Source organism: Spinacia oleracea, chromosome 3, assembly GCF_020520425.1.
Source record: "Spinacia oleracea cultivar Varoflay chromosome 3, BTI_SOV_V1, whole genome shotgun sequence".
In the NCBI taxonomy this organism is placed as follows: Eukaryota; Viridiplantae; Streptophyta; class Magnoliopsida; order Caryophyllales; family Amaranthaceae; genus Spinacia; species Spinacia oleracea.
Window position 1 is genome coordinate 60480962 of NC_079489.1, and position 7478 is coordinate 60488439.

General features: G+C 36.5%; 1 long non-coding RNA gene across 1 annotated transcript; it reads right to left on the reverse strand.

Moving 5' to 3' along the window:
- Nucleotides 1–1778: 1778 nt before the first annotated feature.
- LOC110799683 (uncharacterized) lies at nt 1779–7152 on the reverse strand. Its single transcript, XR_002536441.2, has 6 exons — nt 7134–7152; nt 6981–7033; nt 6251–6319; nt 5077–5229; nt 2074–2310; nt 1779–1980 (listed from the first exon to the last, which is right to left on the reverse strand). It is a non-coding gene; the product is annotated as an uncharacterized lncRNA (long non-coding RNA).
- Nucleotides 7153–7478: the final 326 nt, after the last annotated feature.

Consider the following 7478-nt stretch of genomic DNA (forward strand, 5'->3'; position numbering starts at 1 on the left):
ACAACAGCAACAAAATGGTTAGGATTAGAAACTTCATTAGCTTCAGCAAGGTTGGCTTGGTTCTGAACCGACTTCTTCTTGGATCTGCAATCTACAGACTTGTGACCAGTTTTCCCACATTCAAAACACTTGCCCTTGAACTTATACTTCATTGGTTTCCCTTGAGGCTTGAAAGGACTTCCCTTTCCCTTAAACTTTTCAGAATATGCATGAGGCTTAGGTTCTACAAGGTTAGCCTTAGCAGATCCGGAAAACACAGATTGACCCTTATCCTTAATACGATTTTCCTCCTCAATTTTCAGGTGACCTACAAGCTCCTCTAAGGTAAGGTCCTTTTTCTTATGCATTAACTGATTACGAAAATCTTTCCAAGAGGGTGGGAGTTTCTCAATTAAAACTATAGCAAGGGTAATATCACAAATACTCAAACCCTCGGCAGCCATAGCAATGCAAATATTTTCATAAGCATGAATCTGATCAATAATTGGTTTATCATCTTGGACTTGAAAAGCTAACCACTTACTGACACAATAACGCTTAGTACCAGCATCATCAGTTCCATATTTCTTTTCTAATGCATCCCAAATATCCCTAGCATGATTAAACCCCATATAGATATCAAGCAAGGTATTCGACATATGATGCAGCAACATGCCCTTACATGTCCTATCATCTTTAGCAAATTTCAACTCAAAAGCATGCAATTCAGTTTCATCATCAGGTTCGACAACATCATCAAGCACATAAGCAATCTCAATTTGTTCTAAATAGAATCGCATCCTAACAGCCCAACGTTTATAATTCTTGCCATCAAGAGGTTCTAACTTAGACATATCAGGAATCATGAATTTGGAAGTCAAAGCCATAATAATCGTCTTTTAGATTGTTGCGATTAAAGCGAAAATTAGAACAAACTTGTCTGATTCGATGAACTGAACGAAGAACAATTGTTGCGTCGTGGACACCCACTGTCCTAAAAGACGATTCCGCGCTACCTCCCGGTGCAGTAGAACAGAATGCGGTCGCCCTCCAGGATTAGCGCAACTCCGACGTTGTGTGCACTCACAAAGCCGGATGGAGTCAGAACGTATGCCCAAAACCGAGAGCAATTTTGTGTGAGAGTAAGAATGTGTTTTCGTATTTTGTGTGTATGATTTTCTGTGAGAAGGGAACTGAAACTCTGATTTAAATAATTAGAAGGAAAGCATTGCAACAGACAAAAACGGCTGAGGGAATGAATGTTGCAACAGCCAAAAACGGTCAGAGACATTGAATGTAGTAACGGACGTAATTAATGGTAATTAATCCAACGGGTACGTAATCAATACAGATTCCCGTAACAATGACTTAAGCAAAACCCACGCCACGCCCGCGAACCGCATTCCCAAGTACCAAGGCCCAAGGCCCAAGGCCCGCGCCCGGCCCGGCGCGCGCGCGCGTGTGTGTGATGTGTCCACCCATACCATTCTCACACTTTCTTAAACAAGAGTTACACTCATTCCCCAATTAATAAACAAGAGGAATATGAAGAGTTTTTCCAATGTGGGACTCTTGAATTTTCACTCACCCTTTTTTCCTTTGTGTTTCCCAATGAGAATTTCCAACACTTATAAGGTTGTTTATAAATGTCCTCTACATTTAGGCAATTTAAGAACTGAAACCATTTAATTTGCATTCAAACATATGTCTTGAGAAGGCACTGAATATTGAAATCCTGTTGCGGGCTAACTATTGCACTCACATCTTTCATGGGTAAAAACTGGAACGGGGGGTAAACATACACGAGAAACATAAGTTCAAGATTTTGAAGAAAACACTGGTGAAGTAGCCAGAATATTCATACATGAAACGGTACCGATATACAATAAGGCTATATATTCCCCCGGAACACGGGATAGTAGGTACATAAATCACCTTGCTGCAACCAGGTACAAGGCCTTGAAGAAATTTCATCCTCTCACTGGTTTTTCCTCTCCTAACCTATATTCAAGATAAATGATCATCGTATGCATCAGTAACAACAAAAGATAAACTTTAATACCTACCAAGAAGAATCAATAAGGAAACGCATACCCTTTCTGCTAGATAATGATTGTTAGTAGTCTGTCCTCTTCGTGCTCTACATGCATGTAATCTTCGTTTGCCGACTCAGAAGCCTGAATACTCCATTTAACATGTCTTCCAATAGACTTATTTCCGATTGTACATTATTGAAATATACCCTCCATGCTGTTGAATTTTTGCATTGTTCTTCCTAGCTTCAACAGAACCCTGCTGAATTCCACTTGATTTCTGAGCCTCAGCAGCAGCCTAATACCAAAACCAAAACAATACCGGATGATCAACAACATATAAAGACTGAATAAATTTTGGTTGAGATATTCTGGTTAATCAAATAGAATTTTGAGTAACAGAAAAGAAGTACTTGAAAGCCTCTAGTAAATTTAGTGATCATACCTACCTTAATCAAGGCCATACTACATTGGTTTCATACTTTCGGCACCCGGACCTCGGGTCTAGGTAAGAAAAGTATGCTTACACTAATCAACATAACTAATGTCTGACGGGTAGGATGGGTGATCAACACTGTTAGCAAATAATCTCAGTACTTTAGTAAAATTATTTTAGGGAAAGAAAGTGATAGGAAGTTAAGATCTACATAATATAATCCCTTGATTATATGTTGTTTGGTATAAAAGTCATGACTTTGGCAAAAGACCTAATGAACATGAAGGTGAGATTTTCATAATACTCCCTAGGTTAAGGATTGTTTAATGGATGACCACAAACCATTGCACCCCTTCAAATCGTATTCTAGGCCTGGATAGCCTCAAAAGAGAGATCACTAATCATCTGAAGTGTAGAATATAGTTTTAGCCTTTCGCCTGAGTGACTTCCCTCCGTAATAAAACTTGGAGCTAACGAAGACTTTGAGAGTGTTAGCTACTGAAATACCTTATCACCTAGGTATCATAGGACATAAAGGTTATGCATGTCACTGGAATCTAGCCTATACATGTCAAACCATGAAATAGCTGAATTCTAATGACATCTATAAGCTGAACACCGTAGTTAGTAGAGGTTGTACTGTGAGCCTTAGACAAACACGATAATCTTAGCTATATATGAACCCCCTTCAAAGAAAGAGTTTTGTCTAAAAGGCCTCGAATCTTATATCTTTAAACTTTAAAGTACTGCAAAATGAAAATTAAAAGTAATACCCCAAAGAACAGATTGACATGTAGGTGAAATCAAACTCTAATGTTCAAGGAAACAACAAAAAAGTTGATTCAATCAAGTTCTCAAAAATCAATAACCCAAGAAAATGGCAATAAACACAAAACACAAATAACCAAACCCTAACCATGAAATATATATCAACAATTTTTTATGCTCCAAATGTACCCTTGATGGTGCAAAGCTTGTGATATTGTCAACCTCTTGGCCACTTTATAATCCTGATTGAGCCTACACACCAGTCATCGATTCATTTCTATTTCTAACTACCAGAAAATCAATCTACTTTCACACTTTGTTAATTTCTTTATCCCTCTCAAACTACACTCTATTGTACAAAGCACAAGAATAACCCATTTTTCACAAAGTATCATATACATAACACAAATATTAAAAATTTGCACTTAAGAGAAACGGTCAACACACAAACCCAATGCTGCAAATAGATTTTAAAAAAATTAAAACATCACATACTCACACTTGCTACACGATATATTAAACAAGAAATCCATTCACGAAATCACAACACAGGAAGAAGGGGAGGCTTAAAGTATAGCATCTTCGTTTTGAACAGTTTTTGATCTAATTCTTGTAGAAATTCTGCAAAAAGATGGAAAATTTTGATACATACAAACTATGCCCAACCCATCAAAGAACTTGTTAGCTTATGAATTCTCTACAAGATGCTATCCACGACAGACAAGATAAATAGAATGGCATTGTCGACTAAAGAACATGAATTCAAGTGATCGATAAAGGAAATAATTAAACACATAAATCCTGACATGATAGGATAGTAATGACCAAAACAGCTAGAATCTGGCAATATACTGTAATAATCTTCAGTTTCCACTGGTCTTCTGTTGCATTCTTAATCCAAAACTAAAAATCCTCTTTCGGTTTTAACTTTGGCTCAACTAAAAATGCAAACAAAATTACATAACTAATAAAATCCTCAATTTTAAAAATTCAACCGAATAGAAGAACAGTAAGAAAGAAGCATCATTTTATCAATCAATTAAATCAATACTATTCTAAAAAAAAGGCCAATCAATCAACAACCACAAAATCCTAGTACCAACTGAGTATCATCTGATTCAATAGACTGTGATTCATCAGTTGAAACAATCAGTTTTGAGATGATTCATTCAATAAACTGTGATTATTTTATCCCTATAACTATTATAAATCAGGAAAAAAGATGATTCATTAGGTTCAACTGATGAGGACTTCATGGTTCTGATCTTAAAGCTGAGGAGTACTAGTACACAGTTCATCAGGATTCAAGGAAGGAGGTGAATGGAAATGATGACTGAAAATTCATCTCCATATCTCAAGCATAATAAAATGGTATCTTTGCGGTACTTCAAACATATGATATTCACTTTAGAGAAACCTAGGTGCCTCACTCTCTCTAAAGGCCTATTGACAAGCAGTCCAAGTGATTGCTATGGACGGACAAAACTGAGAACCTCAACTTTCAGTTCAGTCACAGGAATGGCTTAAAAAACCTAGCTATAATCCATGTTATTTAACACATCAAGAGAAAGGTTCCAGTAGGCTTAGTAAGAAGCTACACGACACCCATAATCCCTATGCAGTATCCACCCAAACCCAAGTTTCACCAAGGTAGGATAGTCGGAAAAAGGATATGTTCTTTTCCCAAAAAAATCTTTTTTCTTGCATTGGATTTTCTTTAATTCCCATCTTTCTTCTCACCTTGTGCATTTAATAAGTACCCTTCACCGAGGTAGGGGACAAACCGATGCAAACAGATGGAGATAAAATATGGAGATAACAAATTCACTGTGTGAGTATTTATGAATTTCAGAGTAAAACCTTGTTCAGGGTGTAGAGGTTAGCATAACAGCAATATGCATAGTATGAAAACGCAGGATTGAAGATGTTGGTCCACTGTTCTGGTGCAGGCATATGTTTTGTGGGGCATCGTTCGGGTTTTCTTTCATCATCCACCAGATCCAACCCAACCACCTGAAGGATAAACGACAGAATCCAACTCGATAACATAAGAAGCATATTTAAGAAAATATCACTAATTACAGGATGATTTTTTCAAGATTTTTTCAACATGCAATACAAACATGAAGTTTTCTGGCCTGACCCTTCCATGTGATTAATAGCAATTACAAATAAGACTGACAAGTGACAGTTCTACACACACTATTTCATAAGGATCATGCTAGTTCGCAAAATACGTATACTAAGAACTAATATAAAATTAGCAGCAGTGGCATATTTTGTAGACTTGTGAAAAAGTTGCAGAAAAACAAATAAAAATTTAGGACATTATCTAAGACATTCCAAAATAGAAAACAGAATTTTGACACAAGATTTACAACTATGCTTTCGTTTCTCAGCAAGCGAATATGTGAAATACTCATATGTTCCCATTATTCAGATATTGTAGATTTCTACTCATACTGCAGATATGTAAGTTGAGATTAGCAATGAAATCGAAACAACAGTCCTGCAGTTTTTATGAATATAATAGGGGCAGTGTAAAATATTTGACAAGTGTTTCATGAGAATGCTCCTTCTGTAAATCATAAACACATTCAAAAATTGTCGGTATTTGGTTTTTATCCCAAGAACGCTATGCATGAGTGTCATATCACATACTGATTAACTTATAGCTTGTTCACTGGGAAAAGTAACATAAGGCCTTGACTGGTAATGGGGGCATCTGACCACCAATATTTTAGCATCTCCACTGTAAGCATATAATTAATTCAAGCTCGTATATAGGCTTGCATGCTGCTGCAATTCCCAACAACAAGCTTAAGCTGAGAAAAAATTGTCGAAAGACATAAGAGGGAACTGGTCCTGCTTGGGTGTTTCTATTAATGGTGAAGTGAATCAAACACGTGAACATTACTGCAGAGACTGGATTCTTGCAAGCTTAAACCACAACGACAATTGGTAAACATACACTTGGCATATGTAGAACAACAACATTTAATGTGGTGTAACTATGTAAGTGCACAGAACACACCTCACAATAAGGGAGGATGGATTGGTATCCCGCTGAGTCCTATGCACTATCGTGGACTGCTTCTTCCATCTACGAACCAAAGTAATTTCAGTTAGAGATATATGAGTAAATGCTTTATATGTTACCAAACTCGTCAATGGATTTGTCGAGATCGAATTGCATATGGTTTGAAAGGAAAACGAAGGCTTAAATAAGCTGACTTTTTCATTGTGTAAGAACAAACAAGGATGAATAAAGTAAGATTGTAATGTCGAAAAATTCCACCAATATTTTAGCCAAATATTTAGGGGAAATTATCACAGATTCACAGCTGAAAAATACATCAAAACACTCATATACGCTTTAGAACTTCTGAACATCAACCTGCAAATATCTTGTATCTTCAATGGTAGCTATAAGTTTGGAAAAATTAGAACATATATATTGAACCACATTTTTTAATCTTTTCTAGACAGAGAAAGTTGTATCCCGTACAAATCCCACCTAGCTGCTCAAAATTTTAAATTAGCTACCCCCAACTCGTGAATTTTCTGAGTGTTAAAAACCCAAACTCAAACTTATCCATTTTGCAGCAGAAGTCAACAAACATAATTAAAATAAAAAAAATCAGAACCCACAAATAAGTACGAGCATTCTGGTAATCCAAAAGATTGACGAAAAGAAAAGTGCAATCAGATGAAAGAAAAAAAATGATTAGATGATTATAAAAGAAGAACGGGGAATAAATTACCTTCCGTGGAGCTCCCTTTTGTGTGGTGAGAGGAGAAGGAGATAAACCCAAATCTGAAATCCCAAAAACACCAAAAAGAAACTCAAATTTTAAATAGATAGACCTAGAATATTCTAAAAATACAGAATTAAAGGAAGATAAGAAGAAAAGTACCTGAAATTCCTTTGAAGTTGAACGAATGAGATAGCTTGGATAGGATCAGATGATCGGAATTATAAACCCTAAGCTGAAATACCAAAACCCCCCAAAAAAACCTTGACGCAATCAAGGATATCAACCAAAGATGCTGAGAAAATAAACCCAGAGAACGACAACTCATGTATGAGAGGAGAATAGAAAAATTAGAGAACATAAATAGAGCGATCGAGTAGAAGTTGTTGGGTGGAATGGAGTAGCAGAGAAGAGCAATGGAGGGAAGAGAAAGAAGAGGAGACGAGAGAGGGGAGGGAAAATGAGAGCAAAAAAGAAACGAAGAGAAAGCAACAATCTCCACAAACA